Source organism: Rhinatrema bivittatum, chromosome 2, assembly GCF_901001135.1.
Source record: "Rhinatrema bivittatum chromosome 2, aRhiBiv1.1, whole genome shotgun sequence".
In the NCBI taxonomy this organism is placed as follows: domain Eukaryota; kingdom Metazoa; phylum Chordata; class Amphibia; order Gymnophiona; family Rhinatrematidae; genus Rhinatrema; species Rhinatrema bivittatum.
The window spans coordinates 391,205,092-391,230,597 of NC_042616.1; the positions used below are offsets into that span (position 1 = coordinate 391,205,092).

General features: G+C 41.8%; 1 protein-coding gene across 1 annotated transcript in view; it reads right to left on the reverse strand.

Moving 5' to 3' along the window:
* SEMA5A (semaphorin 5A) overlaps nucleotides 1-25,506 on the reverse strand; it is a 1,250,864-nt gene that overhangs the window by 684,695 nt on the left and 540,663 nt on the right.

Below are 25,506 nucleotides of genomic sequence, written 5' to 3' on the forward strand. Positions count from 1 at the left end.
CTCAGATTACTTCAGAACATATCACAAGTAACAGAGGAAGCTTTACTAGTCAGTTTAGATGTAGAATCACTCTACACTAACGTGCCCCAAGAGGAAGCATTGAGGATAGGTACAGATATTTTAAGTAAACGCACACGTCCACAACGCATACCCACAGAATTTTTGGTGTCTATATTGGAATTGGTCCTATATAATAATTACTTCGCATATCAGCAAGAATTTTTCCTGCAAATTCATGGGGTAGCAATGGGGTCGCCGGTAGCCCCTGACATTGCTAATCTATATGTCTCCCAATTTGAAGAAACAGTGCTATATCCATCGCCTTTTTTCAAATTTATCACCCAATGGTCAAGATACATAGATGACATCTTTTTTATCTGGAACGATTCTGAACAGCAATTATCTGAATTTCTTAAGTGGCTGAATTCAACAAATCTTCACCTCAAATTTACCATGACATTCCATAGAGAACAACTATCTTTTTTAGATATTCTCATCACTAAAAGTGTAGGTAAAATTCAAACAACTCTTTTTAGGAAACCTACCGACCGTAATAATTTCTTAAAATTCAAAAGTCATCATCCACGAAGATTCAAGGAAGGTCTACCTGTGGGACAATTCTTTCGTATTCGCAGGATTTGTTCAGACCAACAAGATTTTTTACACCAAAGTATCATCATGAGTGACAGGTTTAAGGAAAGGGGTTATCCTACTGCAACGATAAAAAGAGCCTACAAAAGAGCCAAATTTTCTCCCCGGGAATCTCTCTTACAATATAAGAGCAAGAAACAGATGTCACAGATAGTATGTGTGCTGGAACACACGAATTTCACTCAACAGATTAGGCAGTCCATACAGCGAAATTGGCATGTCCTTAGCCCGCATCAGATTTTTCGTTCTTTACCCATGTTCTCATATAGCCGAGGTACCAACATTAAGCAACAAGTAGTACGAGCTACTCAATACTTGGATCATGCTCCCGGCCCTCCGGGTCAGACACAATGTGGTAATTGCAGCTTCTGTACCCAGGCTATCACTGGCATTGAATGGCAAGACCCTAATACCAAGGTCCGAATCACACGACGACATTCTGTACACTGCAACTCAGAGTATGTGGTGTACGGTCTCATCTGCCCATGTCAAAAAATATACGTGGGCAGAACTAAACGTAAAATTAAGGTCCGCCTCATTGAGCACAGAAGCCGGATCAAGAATCTCGATGTCAAGGCACCTATAGTACAACATTGTGTTGCTCATCAACACAAATTTGAAGACTTCCAGTGGTTAATTATAGAACAAGTTATACAATCCTGGAGAGGGGGGGACAGACTTTCTATATTAAATTTAAAAGAACATCAATGGATTTACCGCCTACAATCTGTGGAACCACGGGGACTCAATGAAAAAATTGAATGGTATACTCTCATCTAGATTCTCCTCTATAGGATTACTCCCCCGATCTCATTCCTCTCTAAGATGGCAGACAGTGACGTCATTACCCTTTTATGGATAGATTGGAATACATTTTTGTTTCAACATTCTTAAAATGGCTCCTCACTACGTCATTTCCCTTTTATGGTTTTAAAATGGCGTACCTGGCAGGACAATCAAGGGATATCCCAGGCCGATGTTTTTCAAAATGGCCGTCGACAACGTCATTTCCCTTTTATGGACAGCCTTCGTTCAAACATGGCTGTGGATATGACGTATATGCCCTTATTTGGATACACTCACAAGTTTGGCGACTTTTTTGCTCTCTTAAAGGTCAGCGTCTCCAGAGTCTCTTGCTGCCGATAGTTTACTCACGGCCAGCGATAGACTATGCTTCAAGAAGGTAATAATATATATGGGCATAAGACCCCCCCTTCCTTAAAAATACTTTTCAACTTTGGTGTCTTTTATTATGCACTGTTTCACTTACAGGATCACACAGAGACGCTTTTCAGCGCAGCTATTCAAGTCAGTATGTTGCATACAGTAAGTGTTCTTTCAATTCACACTGTCATCTCGCTTCTGTGGTGGGACTTAGTGCGCACCGGTCTCTTGTACTTTCTTTATTCGCAGTAATGTCAAGCATCTTCAGGCAGCAATAGAAGAAGGTAACAGCGGCACCCGACCCCCTGAGGAAGGAGGTTTCCTCCGAAACACGACGTGTCGGAACAAAGTCGGACTTCACCACTTTTACCACTCATACCATCAGCACTGCGATTCTGATGCCGGACATTGAATTGAAAGTTGCAAGTTAAGTACAACTTTACAGTACAACTTGAGATTTCAGGTGCATCGGGACAGCTATATTGATAGTGTCCTTTATAAAATTAGCTCATCGGGACCAATGATTATAAATAAAGTAAAGCTTACGCTACAATAAGCTTTCATTAGCCTAGCTACTGGGCATTTAATATATGAGGCCCCGATGAACTACCCACCTCTCATCTATTTCGGGAATGATTTATTAATGGTAGAAGTGGAGGCAGCTTAGAGAAGAATGGATCCTTGCGAAAGTCAAGAGAGCCCAGGCAGCCACATTTTGGATTGTGAACTTAAAGGAGAGGGGAAGGGTAGAAAAGGGTGAGACAGGGCAGAGTTAAGAGGAAAGTTACAGTGCACACAATGCTCTTTCAGTCCCAAAATGGCAAAAATCATCAAAAGAAGCATTTGCTAAACTGCAAAACACACAACCATAAGAAAAGCACTATAATACATCCTGTGTCAGTCATTACACATAGAATGCTAAACACTATTTATAAAACATTTACATATAATAATGTACACACTCCAAAATTGCATAATCAATATAAATGGTCTGTTTTAAAGCATTGTCATTTGCCTGTCTTGAACTAACTCCCAGCCAGGCAGCCTTCTATAACTCTGTCTCCCCCTCACCCTGTCCTTTAAATCTGCCTGGAGTGCCTCCTGGCCATCCATAACTATCTCTCACCCTCTTTGCGGCAAATGAAAGCTGAGTTGAGGGAATTAACAATTTATGTCCTCAAGAGGCTCTCTCTTCCCAAGGTTTCAGCAGTTTCATCAAGGATCAGAAGGGAAAAATAAAAGCACCATCAATATAGCAATATATTAACATAGTAACATAGTAGTGACAGCAGAGAAGGACCAAATGGTCCTTCTTGACTGCCCAGCAAGCTTAAGGTAGTAACTGCCACTCTGTGCAGGTTACGCCCATATTTTTCTTAAGGGTAGTAACTGTCACTCGGTGCAGTTATCCACAAACCTTAAGATACCCATAAAATGTTCAGTTAGAAACATTTTTACTGGGTGATAAGCTTTCCTGAATGTTGCTTGATGTGCTTTGCTTATGTGCTTGGCCACAGAAGCAGTCCTGTGCTTTACCCCTTATGTCTGTATATCAATACCCAGACCGTAGAAGTCGGGGTCCTATTGGTTGTTGTCTGAATCCATTTCCCCTTTCCCTCCTGCCATTGAAGCAAGGAGAAATGTTTCAGTTGTATTTAAAACATCAAGGCTTATTGGTTAAGGGTAATAATCTCCATGCCTTCTGCTGAGGGCAGTAACTGCTGCATCAGCAAATTAACCCCCATGCACGCTTTCATCATTTTCTTTAGGGCTTGGCCAAAGAGGCAGTCCTGTGCTTTTTCCCTTATGCCTGTGCATCAGAATCCAAGACCGTAGAAATCGGGGCCCTCGGTTGTTGTCTGAAACCAATTCCTTTCGTCCCCCTTGCCATCTGAGCAGAGAGCATCTGTTAAGGGTAGTAACTACTGCACCAGCAAGTTAACCCCCTGCAAGCTATCCATTTCCATCCTCTAGTCATCTAGGCAGGGAGTAAAGTTGCAGTTGTTAAAAAAAAAAAAAACCCAACCCCTGGCTCAAGGAAAGTGTGTCCTCAATTAGGCACTCAAAGGAAAGAAAATGTTATGAGGAAGAACTTATAAGGAAAAGCAGTAATTTGTTAGACATTTCTGGACCCAATATTCAGTGCCACTTAGCCTGGCTAAGTTCCAATTAATTCCGGCTAAGTGGCAGCATCTGAATATACAGCTACATTCAGCAGACACCACTTAGCCAGATAACTACTCATCCAACAATGTAGTTAGCCGGCTAACTGGTGGGCAGGACAGAGGCATAACAAGGAAGAACTACTATTCTGGCTAACTTACAGGGTCATTCATCAAATCACCATGATATAAACATGCGATAAACGTGCAATCTTTAGCCCGTCGCATGTTTGCATGCAAATTTGAGAATGAGTGTGCAAAAAGTAGCTTTTAATGCAACTGAGGGACTCCTAACACCTTTCGCAAAACTTTATCGCACACTAAGGCGGGATTTAAAGTCAGAAATAACAACACCTTTTTTGTGCATTTCAGTGAAAAAATTTTTTTTTATTAAGGAATAGACACCGTTATTGTGGAATGCGGCTATTATCATGACTAATATCAGGAGCACTAAAATAAGGACTTTTCTCAGACACACCTACACAGCCCTGTTGGGTCAAAAAATTAACCTTTTCTTACCTGCCCTTTCTTTCTAAATCTTCTATGTTAGGGGGAAGTGTAATAGTAGTGGGAAACTGGCTGCCTCACTATCCCATTTACTTGATGGAAGTGGGATTTGCACATACGTGGGCGCATACATATCAAATAGGCACACATGTAGGTGTTTTCAGCCTATTTGATACCATATGTGCATATACGTTAGGGATGTGCATTCATTTGCGAGGAAATAGGAAATCTAGATGATATTTCCTATTTTGTCGTGGTTCGGGGGGTCCCCGAAATGATAGGAAAACCCATGATATTTCGTGTGGTTTTCTTATCGTTTTCAGGGGGGGAGGGGGGCGGGAGAGAAACCTTGCTCCAAGGCTTCTTGTTGTATGCCTTCTTTTTGAAATACTTTTCTTCTTAAGCATTTTCTCCGCTATGCCACACACAAAAAGAAAGGCAAAAATAAAATCTGCTGTTACTTCAACGCCTACTTATGACGAGAGACAGCCACAGATTGAGTCTCTGTTCACAGGATCCATGAGGCATTTTCCGGGTAGAGGCACCGCGGGGATGCCAGATGTAGAGCAGATGCCAGGACCACAGATGGAGGAGTCATCCCTCAGCCCCGGAGCACCGAACACCCTGGAACCACCGTCGGGGATCTTCAGCCTATCTGGAGACGCCACAGCCGACTGGCTGGAAGGGAAAACGGCTCCATCTAGAACACCTGCCCCGAGAAAGGATGCAGATAAAGCGCCCATTTCGGACAGCCTTGGAGCTCAAGGCTCCGGGGGCAAGGACACTGAGGAACAACAGGACGACGACGGAAACCAGGAACCTGTGCTTGCAGGGAGAGCAGAACCCGAGGTACACTCTACAGACTCTTTTTCTTTGGTCAAACCCCAGGAAATAACCATAGAAGTAATTTGGAAAATGTTTCTCTCGATGGACAATTCAATTAAAACAATGTCAAGTTTATTGAAAGAAAATTTACAACCTGCAAAAACATTAGATATAAAGATACTAACATTTGAAAGTAATTTAACTTCGACTGAAAAAAAAATTAAACATATAGAAGTACTACATAATCTTATTAAGTCTGAAACTATAGGGCCAGATCTTAAAATCTACATGCGGGCGTAGATTTGTTCGCGCAACCCAGCACGAACAAATCTACGCCCGATTTTATAACATGCATGCGCTGCCGCGCACATGTTATACAATCCGGGCTCGGCGCACGCAAGGGGGTGCACACATGTGCACCTTGCGTGCGCCAAGCCCGAGGGGAGCCCCGATGGCTTTCCCTGTTCCCTCCAAGGCCGCTCTGGAATCGGAGCGGCCTTGGAGGGAACTTTTTTTTCCGGCCCCCCCCCCCCCACCTTCCCCTCCCTTCCCCTATCTAATCCACCCCCATCCCTAACTAAATCCCCCCTCTACCTTTACTCCACAAGTTATGCCTGCCTGAGGGGTACTCAAACCAGCTAGGAAGTGGCCTGGCAGGCCCACCCTCCAGACCCTGGTCAGGATTTCCAAGCTGGGTTAGCCTATTCCCTCTGACTGGGCTTGAAAAGCTCAAAACAGGTGTGTCACCCCTACCAGGTCTGACCACTGGAGGCCACTATCCTATCCTTAGAACATACACAGAAGGAGCCATCCACCCCCTCAGGCCCTCCCACCAGGAGGCTTTGGATTGGGTGACTCAGTGTTATTTAGCGCAGCCATTGTAACACTTGCGGGGTTGTTAGAGAGAGCAGCTGCAGAGTAAACATGTAGTTTTTTCCACTCTCTGGTAGGGCCTCTCAGCCTTGCCCAAAGGAGTTTTTCTTTCAGAAGAGACACCACCCCGGGCGTGCACTCCCTGCCAGAAAGTGCTTCTTATAATTTACAGTGAGATAGACTTTTAAACCCTGTACCCCTTTGGGGTGAAGGGGCTCTCTAAGGGGACCAAAGACCTGTGAGCCTATTCACCTCATTAGGGGGCCCTTGCAATATTTTGGCGGAGAAAGCCGGCGCTGAACAGTCAGCGCCTGCTTTCTTAATGTGCCCCCAGGTGCCTCTCCCCCCAATGGGAGTGCCATGCAATGTTTAAATTAGGGGGTCGTGTTAGCAAGGAGGTGCTAGGGTCGCTTGAGCGCCCCTAGCACCTCCTTGCTAACGAGAGCCCGAGTGCACCGGCCGTCCGCCAGTTAAGAAAACCGACGCCATGTTTATTGGCATCGGTTTTCCTAAACACCGCACAGCCAGGGGGTGCAGGAAACGGACGCTGCTCAATTGACCGTCTGTTTCCTGCACCTGACTGCCGGCATTTTTAACTTTTTTTTTTTTTGTTAAATTAGTTTACTTTTTCCTCCTACTTAATATCGCAACGATATTAAGTAGAAGGCATAAGAACATAAGAACATGCCATACTGGGTCAGACCAAGGGTCCATCAAGCCCAGCATCCTGTTTCCAACAGTGGCCAATCCAGGCCATAAGAACCTGGCAAGTACCCAAAAACTAAGTCTATTCCATGTTACCATTGCTAATGGCAGTGGCTATTCTCTAAGTGAACTTAATTAATAGCAGGTAATGGACTTCTCGTCCAAGAACTTATCCAATCCTTTTTTAAACACAGCTATACTAACTGCACTAACCACATCCTCTGGCAACATATTCCAGAGTTTAATTGTGCCTTGAGTGAAGAAGAACTTTCTCCGATTAGTTTTAAATGTGCCACATGCGAACTTCATGGAGAGCCCCCTAGTCTTTCTATTATCAGTACAGAAAAGCAGTTTTTTCTGCTTTTCTGTACTGGTTTAAGGAGCACTCAGCAATTAACGCCTGCTCCAGGCAGGCATTAATTTCTGATCGATAAATGTGTGTCCTAGACACATATATAAATGTAAACCGGGTTGATGTGATTCTTGTCATGAAAGTCGGTATATCAAAAATAATAAATAAATAAATAAATAAATATATTTTTTTTTTGCATCGGGAGTGAATGCCTAATAGCCTCAATCACATGCATTTGCGCTGCAGACCACTACCATTCCTGAACTACGTGAGGAATCCCGTTGGTGTACCCTGCGCTGCAGGCCACTACCAAGCCATCTCTACAAGAGGACCTCATCGGTGTACCCGCTCTGCCGACCATTACCGGATTGCTACTAGGAGGTATTGCCTCTGGGTATACCCCATCACATGAACATTGTGCTGCTCTCTGAACTGCCCGCTCCTCGAGCAGAATCTCTCTCTCTCTCTCTCTAATAAAGACTCTATTCCACAGCTGTGTCTGAAGCCTGCTGAGACCTCACCTCCCGACAGTGAGACTCACAGGCCTCCTCCCTGTGGGTGGTACCATTGCTCCCTTCGGCCCAGGGGCCCACAAACATACAAAACCCTAATACTATCCTGTCAGAAAAGACATTAGAGTGACTTTCAACTTGTCTACCTCAGCTCACATGTGTTGTGGCAATATTTTGAAAGAAAGCCACTATGCCATGTACCGACATTTGGATTCATGCTGTTTAGGACGTATATTCAATGGAAAAATTAACTCTCATTTGCATGGATGGCTATCCAGACTATAGAACAGTCTGGAAGCTCTTTCTTCAGCTTGTAAAGTGGGGTGTGATGGAAGCACCTTAACCACACATTTAATCACCCTGCTTTTCATATTAGCAGAAGGGACAGTTGCGGAAAGAGGCCATTGTTAATATTTTAATGTATTGGCATTGATCCTAAAGACAGCCTGAAGGCTCCTGATGTTGGGTATTCTTATATAGTGAGCATATTTTTTGCACAATTCATTTTATTGTATTTATTTAAAATCATTAATATCCTGCACTTTCTTAACAAATCAAGATGGGTCACAATCCCTCACTCATAAAATAAAGAATAACAAAGGAAAAAATGGTGAGATGGTCTGAAACAGAGAGAAAAAGCTAGGGGAAGATCTCTCTCAATGCTATATATATATATATAATATATGTATTTCAAAGCTGCAATTTTGACCAGGACCCTACCATTATGGGCAGAGATGATTCCTAAATAATATGAAAAGATTTTTTTTAACGTTCCTCATGGTCTTTCTTTATCTACAATACATGAATACAAATGTATTTCAGTTAGTAGATTTTCATATGCATCCTTTCATTTGCATTTATACAACTTTGTCCTGCTCTAAGATTTAATAAAGTCTTTTAAAAAGATACATCTGAGCTAACTGACTCCGGCATCATTACTGTTTAAGCTGCAAATCTGCCTCCTGAGCCAGAAACATATTTCAAATGTAGCAAATTAGGAAATGTGTAGTGTGGTTGCTGTGTAGTCCATGTGGATATACAGAAATAGAGGTCAACAAACAAGCTCTAGGTGAAACCTTTTTATTGGAGTGACATAACTTTTTTATCTGCCAATCAGCTAAAATTGATTCCTCATGCATTGGTTTTTAGTAAGCTCGATTACTGCAATGCTTTACATCTTGGTCTACCCAACAAATCTATCCATGGACTTCAGATTGTATAAAATGCGGAAGCACATCTGGTTATGAGATGTAGATATAAAGGCTATATTTCCTCGGTTTTACAGGAACTTCATTGACTGCCTGTTCAATTCACACAGCAATTTAACATTTCATGCCTCACATATAAGGCATCGCATGATCCAAGTCCCTCTTATATCAAGAAGGGTCCGATATACAAGCCAAGCAGGTCCTTGCAATCCTCTACAGCAGTGTTTCAGACCTGACCAATTGTGCCATGGAAAAGTCACGGCTGCCTGATGCACAAATTCAGACCAGCCCCTGGGCTCTGCTTTCAACACTTCCCAGTAACAAGAGACACCAGTGGTGGTTTTTAACTGTGTAGAAGCTCCTTTCTGAGAACACATGTAATCATGCATGTCTCTTCTTCTTAGCTGCAGCATGAGCCTCTCGGTATGGTAATTAATAGGCAACATGCAGGGCATGGATAGCTAGGTGGGTATCCTTAGCTAGGTATCCTCAGCTAGGTGAGGATACCAGATGGGTATCCTCAGTGACTGATGGTTTCTCTTACTCATGGTCAGCAGATCTTCTGGATCTCCTTTGTTCTTCATAGTCTCTTTATTTCATCTTTCTGGGTCCCTGATGGGAGGGATCCACTTGAAGCAAGCAGCTCTCTTTGCTTCAAACAGGAAGGAAGGGCAGGCAAAACTTCCTCCAGGAACTTGAACTCAAAAGTCCTTTTCCCTTCAATGGAAACTAACACTGGAGTTCCTCAACACCCTCATCCTCATTGAGAGTAAAGAGGGTGGGTCCTGTGCCCGGGGCCCAGGTGGTATGCAGGCTCTCACAGGGCTCTTACCACTTAAAATCTGAAACCTGAAAAATATACCCAGAGGGGAAATCCTAAGCAGTCAGAGAGTGGACTGGAAGAGGAAAATCCTCCCAACCCTCATCAGTCTCCCCAGGTAGGGTTTGCCTGGCTCCTCTCACTGAGCCTTAAAAGATAACTCAGTAAAAGCTCCTCTCTATCTCCTAACTGCTAACAAACCATAAGTATCTGCCTCCACTGCTCTCTCAGGGGGATGGCCATTCCAGACCTCTCAAAGGGAGGGGCTGTATTTGAATGGATCCTCCCCCCACTCACTAATCCACACTCATTAACTGAAGTAAAGGTTCACCCAGGCCTTATTAGTAACAGACATAGGGGTCAGTTACAGTATATTAGTAACAAAAGAGATTAGATGGGCCAATAACTTATTGCTGTTCTGCTGCCTTATGAAGCCGTGGCTTTTTAATGCAGCTTTTATTTTCTAATACTGTTGTGTTCCGCGGCCGTGGAAGGTCACGACCACGGTCCCCTACCGTGCCCACGACGGCGACCCGCCACTGGAGCTCTGGGGGAAGCCCCTGATTCTATGCCTGTCGCTCTGGCACAGGCCCCAGTGATGGTCGCCGGGTGGGGAGCCATCCCTGCTCCTCCCTCGCGGCATCCAGCAGCGTTTCCTCCGCGGAGGTATTCCAAGATGGCCGCTACCATCTTTAGGCACGAGGCCGCGCCTCCTTGTCAGATTTAAAGGGACCTGATCCCTTTAACTACACTCAGCTGCTCCCTATGAGCCAGAGCAGAGGAAGTATATAAGGAGGCTTCCTCTGTTCATTCCTTGACTTGGCAACGTCTCTTGTAGCGCTGTTTAAGTCTGCTTGCTTCAGTGAGTCTTCTTGCACTTTGGATCCTTGTTCCTGGTTCCTGTCTCATCTTGGTGTGTGACTTCGGACTGGCAAGCGACTATCCCTTGGTGTGTGACCTCAGACTGGTAAGCGACGACACTCTGGCACTTGACCTTGGACTTCTTCTTGACCATCATCTCCAAGGGCCCACCTAAGTCCCAGCGGTCCAGGTCCCTACGGGCTCCTCCCGGGGGGACCGTGGGCTTCCAGGGGTGAAGCTCCAGTTAGCCCCTGCACCGAATGCTTGACTCCTTGACCTCTCAAAGGTCCACCTAAGTCCCAGTGGTCCGGGTCCCTTCGGGCTCCTCCTGGGGGGACCGCGGGCTTCCAGTGGCGAAGACACAGTTCATCTCCTCGACGTCATGACTCTTCGTCTGCCTCCACAGTCGCCTCAGTCTCCAGTGCCGAGGGTCAGCTGTTCGCATCTTCTGTCCTGCCTCGCCATCTGACAGGAGAACCTATGGATCTTCCTCCTAAGGTATACCATCCTCCCGTCGGCCCAAGGGTTCACAAGCTTGAGCATAACAAACACTATTTTATCTGCTGTGACCAGCTTGTTGTCTGGTCTGCTATTCTTTCTGGTTTAACCAAATTGATTCTTATTTATTCTCCATTTATTCTCCACTCAATGTACTGATTTGTTTTAATTTGTTTTAATAAATAAGATTTTATCTGATTGATTGTATATTGATTGCCTAATTATCTGATGGATTGTTTATTAATTGTTATGTATTGATTTCTTAGGAATGCAGTTTATCTGTTCTTTTGTTATTTTCCTTTCCATTACATTTCTGTTTATGTATTATTTTGTATATCTCCTTGGGTTCTTTGCAAGAAGGCAATACAAATATGTATTAATAAATAAACATAACATATTTTCTACTAGTTTTCAAGAACTTTGCTCCCTTTATCGCATCAGTGCACTAGTGAAAGGAAGTAATTCTGAAAAGCTAGTAAAAAAATGTATTACATTGGTCTACTAAATATATAGTCAAAACATATATTATTGTCCTATGCTAGGTTAACTACAGGTATTTTAACTGATAAATTCACAACTAGTATACCCGTATTTACATTTTAAATATCTCAAATTTTATTCTTTATATTATTTAAAACACATAAAAAATACTCTATATGTCAAAACATTCATAAACTCATTCATTCATCTAAACATCATGTGCTACACAATGTTTTAAAATTAACAATACATCACTATTTCACTTTAACATCAAACTCATAAATGTTACAAAAACTCATAAATGTTACAGAAATATTGCAACAATCCCTAATCACAATGTAAACAATTTTATTTCAAAGACACTTTTGTAGCAAATATTTCTGTTCCTTAATGTTCCCTAAACTTATCATATCCCATGTGCCTTTCAATATTAATCCCTTTTTAACCTTATTTAACAGATGTCCCTTTTTAACCTTGTTTAACAAATGTCCCTGTCCCTTTTTAACCTTGTTTAACAAATGTCCCGACAGGAAGCTCCTGTTTCACCCGTTGGTTTCTTCAGGGGATTATTCTTATGCTCACATCCAACGACTTCCAAATGATGTCTTCTTAGACATACTGCTCCACTTCCAAATCAAAGTTTATTGGGGAACCTTAAATCAAAAATATTACATTAAAAATCTCATTATTTCACCCACCATCTAACTATTGACATATATTCCATAAACAAAATATTAACCCCACTAAATGAAACTCTAATCAATTTAAATAAACTTCACCCTAGCCATTGTTACTATCGTCATCGCACTCACTTATATTTCAATTCCTACATAATTTCTTCCATTTCCAATTCCTCTTTTGAAATTGCTCATTTCATTATTGCCGTCTTTCTCTCCTTAATTACTTCTTCACTACATTAATTCAAAAGTAAAATACCATTTATAAACAGATCGTTAACCAACACTGTTGTATATTATTTCCAATTCTATCAATCTACTAACCTGAAGCCATTCCGTTTTGTCAGCACTCTACACACATTTTCGTACCAAAAATTGTTTTCGCCAAACCACAACTTCCACTATCTGTAGAGAGTATAGAAAACAACACTACTACCAACCTTCATCATAAATCCACATCTTAAATTTCTTTCTCAAAGGGTACTGCTTACCTTACCTTCCACTTACAAACGAAGCCGCAACGGCTTACCCTCCTTCCATCGATGGAACGCCGCGACTGCGCACAACTCACCCACTTTCTACCTCTTTTTAAATATCCCCACGTCATTGCGTCAGCTTAGCGTCTGCCACCCCAAACATTCAAACCTTCGCAAATAAACAACTCCTTCTGCGATCCCTTCATCCATCACAGTTATTACACTATTCCAATAGACAACTGCGATATTACTCATAGAAAAATATTCCATTCTATTTCCTGATTCAACCCACCTGGTTCCACTGTTCCCCATCTATATATGAATCGCTGTTCCTTTTGTGTTAATATCCTTGAAACATTTCCTCCTCTCTTCAATGTCAATTGGTACAGTACACAAAATCTCGTTTCTTCTATTTTATGTCCCTTCTTATGCCAATGATTGACCAACGGGGCCTTATCTTTTTTAATTCGAATGTTACTAATATGCTCCAATATTCTTACTTTAATCACTCTTTTTGTTTGCCCAATGTAAAACAATCCACAGGGACAACTAATCATATATATCACTTGAGCAGATTTACAATTAAAATATCTTGGTAAGTAATATATTTCCCCTGTGGAAGGAATATGTATATATCTAACTTGCTGTACATATGGGCAAACCATACAACCTTCACAAGTATACTGCCCCCTATCTTCTTGATCTTCTAGGCTAGAGTGAAGTTTATTTAAATTGATTACAGTTTCATTTAGTGGGGTTAATATTTTGTTTATGGAATATATGTCAATAGTTAGATGGTGGGTGAAATAATGGGATTTTTAATGTAATATTTTTGATTTAAGGTTCCCCAATAAACTTTGATTTAGAAGTGGAGCAATATGTCTAAGAAGACATCATTTGGAAGTCGTTGGATGTGAGCATAAGAATAATCCCCTGAAGAAACCAACGGGTGAAACAGGAGCTTCCTGTCGGGACATTTGTTAAACAAGGTTAAAAAGGGACAGGGACATTTGTTAAACAAGGATAAAAAGGGATTAATATTGAAAGGCACATGGGATATGATAAGTTTAGGGAACATTAAGGAACAGAAATATTTGCTACAAAAGTGTCTTTGAAATAAAATTGTTTACATTGTGATTAGGGATTGTTGCAATATTTCTGTAACATTTATGAGTTTTTGTAACATTTATGAGTTTGATGTTAAAGTGATGTATTGTTAATTTTAAAACATTGTGTAGCACATGATGTTTAGATGAATGAATGAGTGTATGAATGTTTTGACATATAGGGAATGTTTTATGTGTTTTAAATAATATAAAGAATAAAATTTGAGATATTTAAAATGTAAATATGGGTATACTAGTTGTGAATCTACTAAATATATAGACAGTATATCAAATTACAATTTTTGTGATGACATTTCTATAAAAATTTGGAAAAAGAATGGTTAGTGAGTTATATAATTGTTTCAAAGTTGAGGAAAATCTACTTTTCAGCAATACACTTACAGCCACGTAAAACGTGCCAGATCTGTATTAGACATATTAGATTCTACGCAAGATTCATGGGGAAGACGTGTGCCACTTCAACAGATTTCACACTACTTTAGTTCCCTGCATCACTTCAGGAAATTTGACCAATATGGATCTTGTAGTTCATAAGTTTAGTGATTATGAAGCCACATTTTTGGGGGCTATATTCACTACAGCTGAAACAACATATATGCTTAGTAGAATCTATTTTTCCTCCCTGATGGAACAAAGTATCATAAATTTACAGTTGTGTAAAACACAGCAGACAATTATTAATGAAACATTCTTTATCAGAGTTGGAAAAGTCAAAGCAAATGAGTCAAGGGACTGGCCTGATCCGAGATCCTTGCAGAGAGACAAGCCAAACAAATTAGATTAGAGAAATGTCTTCAACCAATAAGGAACCGTGACAGCTAGGACATTTTGGGCTATATTTCAAAACCACGCATAAATCCCAACCTGGGGCTCAGTCTGCATAAAATATGTTCATAACCCAGTTATGCATGCACTTTTACACGAACTAGGGAGGGGCATTATGGGGGGGGCATAGAGTTGAGGGGGAGTTGGAGCTTACATGCATACTTTTTGATATTAAAAAAATAGAGGTAGTTTTCAAAAGGTTTTATACACATAAATGGGCTTTTGAAAATTGCTACTTTTACATGCACAACTCCTTTGAAATTTCAATGGATTTTCAAAAGATTTTATGTATACAAATGGACTTTATGCTAGGGAGTGCAGGCACAAAAATGTTGTTTTTGTTTAAATCTGAAAATAATTTTGTTTTATGTTTATTTCATTTCAGTATCTTTTCTGAAATGAAATAAACATTTTAAATCCCCCAAACTGAAAAAAACCCTGAAATGCTAGGGATCCATCCGGGCCTGTGGCCTAACCCACAGCCTGCTCTGCCAACCTGCAGCCTGCCCCGCTGCTTGATGCATGTCCCCCGGCACCTGCCCGGAGCGTCCTTTGACCTCTCCTGAAAGGATGCTGTGCCCAGAAACCAATCCTGCCCCCATTTACCCTTCCCATGGGGACAATGGCAAAGTAAAAGGGGCAGGAGGGATGCCCACTTGCTTCCTGCCCTGCCTGTGTACTCTTCATAATGGCGCCATCAACCCTGAGACTTGTGCCACAACCACTCTAAAAATGGCGCCAACCTCAGGGCCAGCAGGAGCCATTTGCTTGTACAGCCATACAAACATGCCGTGCCATTTATTAAATTGCTATTATAAAGAGTACACAGATGGGGCAGAACTTGAAGGCAAACACGCATTCCTCATGCCCATTTTCCTTCGCTGCAGACCCCCACAGGAGAGGTAAGTGGGGGCTGACACGTAACTCCGCCGACACGCAGCCTGCCCCACAGCCTGCCCCACAGCTTCCCTTGGCATCAATTCAAGAAGGGGGTAGAGGAAGCTCTGCCGCAGACAGCGGGACAGGCCTGGGTGGACAGGGCAGACCGAGGGCCATTGAGGCAGACCTTGGGTTAGAGGCTATAGTCTTGTGAGACACAGAGGGGGCCGATGCAATACAGTGCACTCAGCCGAGTGCACTGTATAACCCACTGTCGGACGTGAGATAAATAGGCGCTAATCCACCCCCGCATGCAATAGGGGGATTAGCGCCTATTTAATGTGCGTCCGACGCGGAGTGAATGAGTTGGCGCTCATCACATGCAAATGCATGTGATTGAGCCAATTACTCATTCACTCCGAATGCAAAAAGATAAATGTGCGTCTCAGACGCACATTTATCGCTCAGATAGTAACGCCTGCCTGGAACAGGCGTTAATAACTGAGCGCATTGAAAAGTACAGAGAAGTACAGAAAAAACTGCTTTTCCGTACTACTTTTTTTTAAAGTAAAAAAAAATAAAATAAATGAACTCGGCAGCCGCAGCAGGTCACATTAGGGAGAAGGCGCTAAGGTCGTGCAAGCAACCCTAGTGCCTCCTTCCTAGCACGACCTCCTAATTTCCATATTGCATGGCACCCCCCCCCCCCCTTGTGGGGGGCCATGCAATATGGCGCCCGCTTTCGGTGCACATAATTGTATCAGCCCCAGAATGTTACCTTTTTTTTTTTTCAAAACAAAATGAAAAAAAACAACAAACTTTTTGATGGTTTTCTGTCTTTTTGTTTTGAAAATGTAATGAAATGAATGCACATTCCTACTTTATGCACAAAATCGGGCATTTGAATATTGCTGGTTTACATGCATTAATCCTTTTGAAAATGACCTCCTAAGTGCTTGTTTGCCGCACACGTTATGCCCTCCAAAGAGCAGGTGTAACTCTGTGCAGGTAAATGTGTGCCCTTACTATGATATTTATGTGTGAATTTTCAAAGAAAACTCATGCGTGTAAGATTGTTCTGAAAATACAAAGTCAAGCCTTTGCATAAAAAATACGGGCAGACTGTGGCCCACTACACACAGTTATAAAATGACTCTCTCTGATGATAATTTTCACAATGTCCACAGAAGTGCAAAGTCGGCAGGTGTTTTTTACTTGTGGATTTTGTACCAATTCTCCAAGGAAAACTCCCCCCTTTGAAAAGTGCCTACAAAAAAGTGCCCTGACAAACCTGCACTTCCTGCACATGCTTGTGAAAATTCACAAGTAAGGGCATATTTGCTAACCCCTCCCTAACCCTGCCCCAGGTACACCTCCTTTCACTGCAGGTAAAGTTATGGACATAGTGGCAGTGCACTACGTGCATAATTTTCTTTACCATGCCCAGAGAAAGCAGTGTTCAAAGACCCCCATTTCCACAGGTAAAGAGCACTGATTCACCCACAAAAATTGCTTTGAAAACTTCTCTTTTAATGGTCAGAAGCCTTTTACTTCCTATCTTACAACCTAAACTGATGTGGGAAACCATCTCTGTATTGGGAGAAGGCCATCAAACAGGAAAAGACATATAAGGCATGAGGCAAAGACAGCCTGATCCATGCCAACCGAAAAAGAACAAGTCCATTTGTGAAAGGAAAAAAGAAGAGAATGAGTCAGTCAGGGGGAAAAAAATGTGCAGTGACAGAAAATCAGCAGGGAAGAAAGAGAAAGAAGGAAACCACAGAATCTAGGGAGGGGAAAAGGGGATTAAAAAGACATGTTGCAGTGCACCTAGATATGGGTGGGCAAGACAGGGGCGGGGAAAGTCAGAGGCTGAAGAAAAACAAGACAGTAACATGAGAGTAAAGAGGAAAAAGAATGAGGAAAACGAAAAAACTGAGCAGAGTGAAGAAAGGAACAAAAGAGAATACATTAAATCAGAGTTTCTGAAAAGATAGGAAAATAAACCTATTTAAGTTACTACTGGAGCTGCTGGGATTTGCTTTCCCTGGCATGTATGATGTGGCTCAGGTCATGTTTGACTTTGACTCAGGCCTGACTCTTCTGCTCAGCTCTGACTCATGTTGACTATCAACATTTCTAACACTCCCACCTACATAGTCTTTATGTTCAAACTGTTAGATTCATGTCTGAAATATCAACCAATACTTTGTGTAATATACGGGCTGGGAGCCAAAGAATTATAGAACAAATTCTTCAGAAGAATCGCTGGGTGACAAAACTACTGTAATATGTATTAGAAGAAGTTCCACCCAGAACTAAGGGAGACTACTTTCTGGGACACACAGATGCATAAATCAGCAGCCCAAGCATATGCGCCATTCTAAGTCTTCATGCTCCCCACCCCCCATCCCCTGCTCTCTTCTCCTAGTACATATCCTAAAAATTTGGTGTGGACAGGATGGCAAACAAAAATGTTATCGATCGACCCACCGAGACAGCGATCACACAAGCTTTCTTTTCCTTCAGAAAGAAGAATAATCATGGACCACTGTACTTTAGCTCTGTACAAAAACCTGTGAATACGTATAGTTCTTACAATCAAGACCTACGATCATTGCTAAAATCTGTAGCCCATCTTCTTTATAAATGCTCCAAGTGTGATGAATGCATAGTTTCCTGCATTCCCCCCCCCCCCCAAAAAAAAAAAAAACTGAACACAAGTAAAATACGACAAAAACTTTAGGATACAGAACTCATTTGGGGTCATATCTATGGTAATGCAGCAGTATCAATAAATCTGTCTCATTTTCACCACTCTGGTAGGGTTGAGACTGAAGGGCCCCATGCAACCATACTCATTCCGAAACTCGTAAACTAGATTTTATCCACATCTCAGATTTGAAGATTAACGTTGGCACAATCAAAGCTGAAGTAAGAAGAATTTTGCTCTTGTTATTTTGCTGTAAAAGTAAGAAATACAATTTGGAACAAAACCTACTAGGGTGACACCAAAAATAGCAATACAAATCATGTTCCATTTGTTGTCTGTAACAAATTTGGCAAATAAGATACGTTACCCTAATGATGATGCATCAGCTGCTACTGCACAGTCCTAAAATCGCCATTAAAAATACATTTAGAGAAAACTGAGTTTTATGAATGTGCCAACATCACAATATGGCTATCATAAATGTCAAAGCCAAAATTACACCACACATAATCAGTTCATATTCCATTCCGATATAGAAACTACTGAAAACCCTTTCAATCAAAAGCCTTAAAAATTATCCTTGTAAGGTTGGAACTGCTACATTTGGCATTTTTACACCACGTTGCCTCAAAATCAGCGGTATCATGTCTGAAATGGCAGAAGATTTGAAGAATGAGGTGCCGTACTCCTCCACAAAGTTTGAAACATCTCCACCGTATAATTTCAGTCAGTCATGTAAGCACACAAACAGGAAGAAGTAAAGAAAGCAGCAAATTCATTATGATTTTTCTGCAACAAAATTGTGAGTCAATGTCAACTTATGCTTAAGGAATATTTTCTTTTGCATGCACTTGAGTCCAACTTCCAAGTATACAATAATGCTCAGTAGAAAAATAGAGCATTTGCTGTAGTCAATCAGCGGATGCAGGGCAAAGAAAGCACCTAAGGTCAGCTGGCGCCATTTTAGATTTTGGCACTAGTGGGACAAAAGGCAATCAGACTCTTTCTTGCCTCATTGTGTGTTTCCCAGCTTTGGATGAAACATAGAAACATAGAAACATAGAAATGACGGCAGAAGAAGACCAAACGGCCCATCCAGTCTGCCCAGCAAGCTTCACACGTTTTTTTCTCTCATACTTATCTGTTTCTCTTAGCTCTTGGTTCTATTTCCCTTCCACCCCCACCATTGAAATATCTAGCTTGATTAGTCAGGGGTAGTATGGGTAGTAACCGCCGCAATAAGCAAGCTACACCCATGCTTATTTGTTTTACCCAGACTATGTTATACAGTCCTTATTGGTTGTTTTTCTTCTCCCCTGCTGTTGAAGCAGGGAGCTATGCTGGAAATGCGTGATGTATCAGTCTTCTCCCATGCTGTTGAAGCAGAGAGCCATGCTGGATATGCATCAAAAGTGAAGTATCGGACACAATTGGTTTGGGGTAGTAACCGCCGTAACAAGCCAGCTACTCCCCACTTTGTGAGTGCGAACCCTTTTTTCTTCTCCCCTGCCGTTGAAGCAGAGAACTATGCTGTATATGCATTGAAGGTGAAGCATCAGGCTTATTTGGTTTGGGGTAGTAACCGCCGTAACAAGCCAGCTACTCCCCTCTTTGTGAGTGTAAATCCATTTTTCCACGTTTCCTCTTGCTGTTGAAGCTTAGAGCGATGTTGGAGTCACAGTAAGCATGTGTATGTTTATTGAATAAGGGTATTGTCTCCAGGCAGTAGCCGTCATTCTGGCGAGTCACCCACTCTTCATTGGCGGCCTCTTGACTTTATGGATCCACAGTGTTTATCCCACGCCCCTTTGAAGTCCTTCACAGTTCTGGTCTTCACCACATCCTCCGGAAGGGCATTCCAGGCGTCCACCACCCTCTCCGTGAAGAAATACTTCCTGACATTGGTTCTGAATCTTCCTCCCTGGAGCTTCAAATCGTGACCCCTGGTTCTGCTGATTTTTTTCCTATGGAACAGGTTTGTCGTTGTCTTTGGATCATTAAAACCTTTCAAGTATCTGAAAGTCTGTATCATATCACCTCTGCTCCTCCTTTCCTCCAGGGTGTACATATTTAGATTCTTCAATCTCTCCTCATACGTCATGCGATGAAGATCCTCCACCTTCTTGGTTGCCCTTCTCTGTACCGCTTCCATCTTGTCTTTGTCTTTTTGTAGATACGGTCTCCAGAACTGAACACAGTACTCCAGGTGAGGCCTCACCAAGGACCTGTACAAGGGAATAATCACTTCCCTTTTCTTACTCGATATTCCTCTCTCTATGCAGCCCAGCATTCTTCTGGCTTTTGCTATCGCCTTGTCGCATTGTTTCGCAGACTTCATATCATTAGACACTATCACCCCAAGGTCCCTCTCCTGCTCCGTGCACATCAGCTTTTCCCCCCCCCATCGAATACAGTTCATTCGGATTTCCACTCCCCATATGCATGACTTTGCACTTCTTGGCATTGAATCTGAGCTGCCATATCTTCGACCACTCTTCCAGTTTCCTTAGATCCCGTCTCATTCTCTCCACTCCTTCCGGCGTGTCCACTCTGTTGCTGATCTTTGTGTCATCCGCAAAAAGACAAACCTTACCTTCTATCCCGTCCGCAATGTCGCTCACAAAGATATTGAACAGGACCGGTCCCAACACTGATCCTTGCGGTACACCACTTAAAACCACTCTCTCTTCAGAGAAGGTTCCATTTACCATCACACATTGTCTTCTGTCCGTCAGCCAATTTGCAATCCAGGTCACCACCTCGGCCCTCACTCCTAAGCTTCTCGTTTTATTCACCAGTCTCCTGTGCAGAACCGTATCAAAAGCTTTGCTGAAATCCAAGTATATGATATCAAGCGCTCTTCCTTGATCCAATTCCTTGGTTACCCAGTCAAAAAAGTTAATCAGATTTGTCTGACAGGATCTTCCCCTGGTGAATCCATGTTGCCTCTGGTCCATCAATTCTCCGGACTGTAGATAGTTCACTATTCTCTCTTTCAGCAGTGACTCCATTACTTTTCCCACCACCGAAGTGAGGCTAACCGGTCTGTAGTTGCCAGCCTCCTCCCTGTTCCCACTCTTGTGAAGCGGGACCACCACCGCTCTTCTCCAATCACTCGGCACCACTCCCGTTTCTAGGGATCTATTGAACAGGTCACACAGCGGAGCTGCCAGAACATCTCTGAGCTCCCTCAATATCCTTGGATGAATCCCATCAGGCCCCATGGCTTTGTCCACTTTCAGGTTCTTTAGCTCTTCCCACACATTTTCTACTGTAAAAGGATTTTCATCCATTCCACTTCCCTCCAGTTTCTTGTTGTGTAGAGATGGTCCTTCTCCAGGGTCTTCTTTAGTGAACACAGAGCTGAAGTATTTGTTTAATATTTCTGCCATTTCTTCGTCTCTCTCCACACATTGATCATTACCACCTTTCAATTTCACTATACCACTTTGGACCTTTCTCTTTTCGCTGATGTATCTGAAAAATGTTTTGTCACCATTTTTTATCTCCTTGGCAATCCTCTCTTCCGCTTGACTTTTTGCCAACTTGATTAATTTCTTTGTCTCCCTCAGTTGATACAAATATTCTTCTTTGTGCTCCTTCCTTTGGGATCTTTTATATATCTTGAATGCTATTCTTTTAGCTTTAATTTTGTCAGCCACCTCCTTTGAGAATTTTCTTTTGCTTTTCTTTACATTTCTAACATATAGAGCAGTTGCCTTGGTGATTGCTCCTTTTAGATTGGTCCACTGTTGATCCACATCTCTCTCGTTCTCCCATCCTTTAAGTTCTTCCTCCAGGTACTTCCCCATTTCCTCGAAGTCTGTGTTTTTGAACTGTAAAACTCGGGTCTTTGTGGTTCTTTTCCCTATTCTTTTAGTGATATTAAACCATACAGTTTGATGATCACTACTGCTGAGGTGGGCTCCCACCTGGACATCTGAGACATTATCTGCATTAGTGAGCACTAAGTCGAGTATAGCTCCTTCTCTCGTGGGTTCCAACACCATTTGTTTGAACAAAGATACTTGCATGGCATCCACTATCGCTCTACTATTTTTAGTTTCTGCAGATGGGATTTTCCAGTCTACATCTGGCATATTAAAGTCACCCACGATCACCACTTCTCCCTTCTTACCTATCTTATGGATGTCTTCAACCAGATCTCTGTCCAGCTCTTCCTTTTGGTTTGGAGGCCTGTAAACCACTCCAATATAAATGGACGCTCCGTCATCTTTTTTTAGGTCGAGCCATAGGGCTTCTTCCTTACCCCAACTTCCTTGTAGCTCAGATGCTTGGATGTTGTTTCTAACATAAAGAGCCACACCTCCCCCTTTTCTATCCTCTCTGTCCTTCCTTAACATGTTGTAGCCTGGTATTGTTGTATCCCATTCATGAGATTCTGTGAACCATGTTTCTGTGATAGCAACAATGTCCAATTCGGCCTCAGTCATTAGGGCCTGCAGATCTGGGATTTTATTTCCCAAACTATGAGCATTTGTGGTCATAGCCTTCCAGGTACTCTCTTTAAGATTATTGCTTTTCCTGGACTCCTTATAAGATATTAGTTGAGATTTGTTATTCACTTCACTCTTTCTTTTTGTAGTTGTGCCACTGTTGACAGAGTTATTCATCTCAATTAGATTTTTCTTTTGGTTATGGATCTTGAAATACTGCATGCATTGTATTTTCTCTCTCTTTGCTGGTAACACTTCAATGTTTTTCTCAAGAACTTCTTCAGTTTTTAATATAGAGAAGGCTTGTTGTTCTTTTTGCATTTGGTACATTGTGTGTCTCCTCATCACAGGTCTAATTCTACCAGAGCCCACTGTAATCCTGGATTGTAAAGAATTTCTTAATGACCTGTTTGAGTGGGGGGATATACCTCTTGGCTGCCCATCTGTCAAGAATGGGTGACTGTGGGGCCTACCTGAGCCTACTGAATCTCCTTTTCTTGACTCCTGGCTTTTCTGTGATATTGGGGAATTATTTTCTGAGTAATGCAATGTGGGTGTATTACTTTTAATTGAAGCTAATTGATCTTTAATCTCAGTCAGCTCCTTTTTCAAGGAAGAGAGTTGTGCACAAATTGGGCAAGCCCTAAGTTTCCAGATGACTTCCCTGACAATAAATGCTCCACAATGGTTACATTGGATAGTCCTCATTTTGATAAATTTATCTGATGGATAACACCTAAGGAACAAGTGAAGTAGGATGGGAGGGCAGACTGGCAAGGCCCTTTATGGTAGAGCCTTGTGGGTTGGGGAGGGGAGGGGAGGACTGGTGTATGTTACAGGAGACGTGAAGGGGACTTCGAGAACCTCTACATTGTTGCCAAGTAGAGTGGAGGAATTGTGTCCCCATGTACAGTGGTGTAGCTTGTGTTGGCCACAGATGCCTATCACAGCAACTTAACTGCAGGGAGATTGATGCAAATTGCATTATGAAAATTGGTTTGTGATGACTCGTTTTAAAAATAATGAGCTGCTCTGCATGAATCTGCATGCGACACAGATTATTAACTTTTTATTTGCATAAGTCCACAATATTTGCAACAACATTATTGCCTGTTATGTCTGTTTGCTCATGTTTTTAGTATTTATGTTTCATTGTACATCACCATTTGGCCTTTAGGAAGAAGCGGTTATAAATTAAATAAAACATTAACTTGTACTAGCGCGTTAAAATTGCATTAATGCTAACGTACAACAGCATGTGTTTAACATGCTTTCATACTTATTACTTACGTGAGCATTTACACATTCTAGTGCATTGGCCCATTAGCTACAATTCACTAGGTGGGTGGCTACACTCATGAACACAGCCGTAAAATGACCGAATGCAAATAGATTTGTTTTAGTAGGAAACATTTTCTGATGGTGCCCATGAGTCTAAGTTATAGTGATTCTACCTACTGGCAAAACGAGCTAATTCTTAATGCTAGCACTTGCATGTCCTCCAGATGTGCAAGGATTTTGTTTTTATTCGTCTTTTATCCCAGCTACATGTTGTACAAAGACCAGCTTTTGTAGATTAACCACAGTGATCAAAGTCCAGGAAAATAATGAGCGAATACTATGCTATTAAAACAATTATGGTAGGGACTTAAGACTAAACTGGTAGCTAGGGCATCAATTTTTTTTTGTTGTGAGAAAGTCAGCCTTAGAAACCTTTAAATTAGTAATTTTTCAAGCATGGAGAGACTAAGTACAGAATAGTCATATGGATTAAACATCTAATGTTCTGATGAAATGCCACTTCACCTATCTTTACAAGGGGAACATTTCATGGGCTGAATAAATATCTAGACATGCACAACAGTAGTACAACTAAATAAAAACCAGACTGTCCATAGTTTCATAATGCAAAAAGAAAAGGAAATGTATTTGCAACAGATCTCTTCCAAGTTCGAGGTGGGCAGCAAGATAACAATCATAATATATAAACATATTTGCATATTCAGATACATTTCTGCTAATTCTATATGCAAATTTGGGTCCTGCATTTTGGAGGCGAGTGTCCTCCTTTTCGGGTTCTCAGAGTTGGCCACCCTATATATGAGGGCAAAGCAAACTGGCTCAGGATACTGGCCAACGGTGCAAACAATGCCACATATACAGTTACTTCTTCATAAATGTTGCAGTTTCTACAATTAAAATGGGTACATACACTATTAAACACAATCAGCATATAACCAGCTGTGCAAAGCATGTTTTCCATTGTCACAAAATGGCAGAAACGCCTTAGAACATCTGGACCACAACATTCAATAGGATGAAGGTCACATTTAGAAGTTTTTTAATACCAGCTACATTGTGAATATCTTTTGAGGTATAGTTTGCTCAGAATACTGACAAATACAAATGCTTTCAAGCATGCCAAATTCATTTTAGCTGAGACACAGATCCTTTTACATGTCATGCTTTTTTCAAAAGTGTTTCTTCCGTGTTTACAGAAAAACTTGAGGAAAGCAGAACCTTAGAAGTTTTGTAGACATCAACCTACATTATTCAGTTCACCTGGCAGAGATAAATCTCTCCATCGCAAGAGCAAAAAGACAGATTTGTATCAGCAAAAACAAAAGCAACACTCAATGGAAATTGAGAGGTACGATATGACTTGTAGTGTGAGACAGCAATGAGGTTGAAAGCATCTGTATTGTCTGCTTTCCTGGGGAAAAAAAGCTGTAAA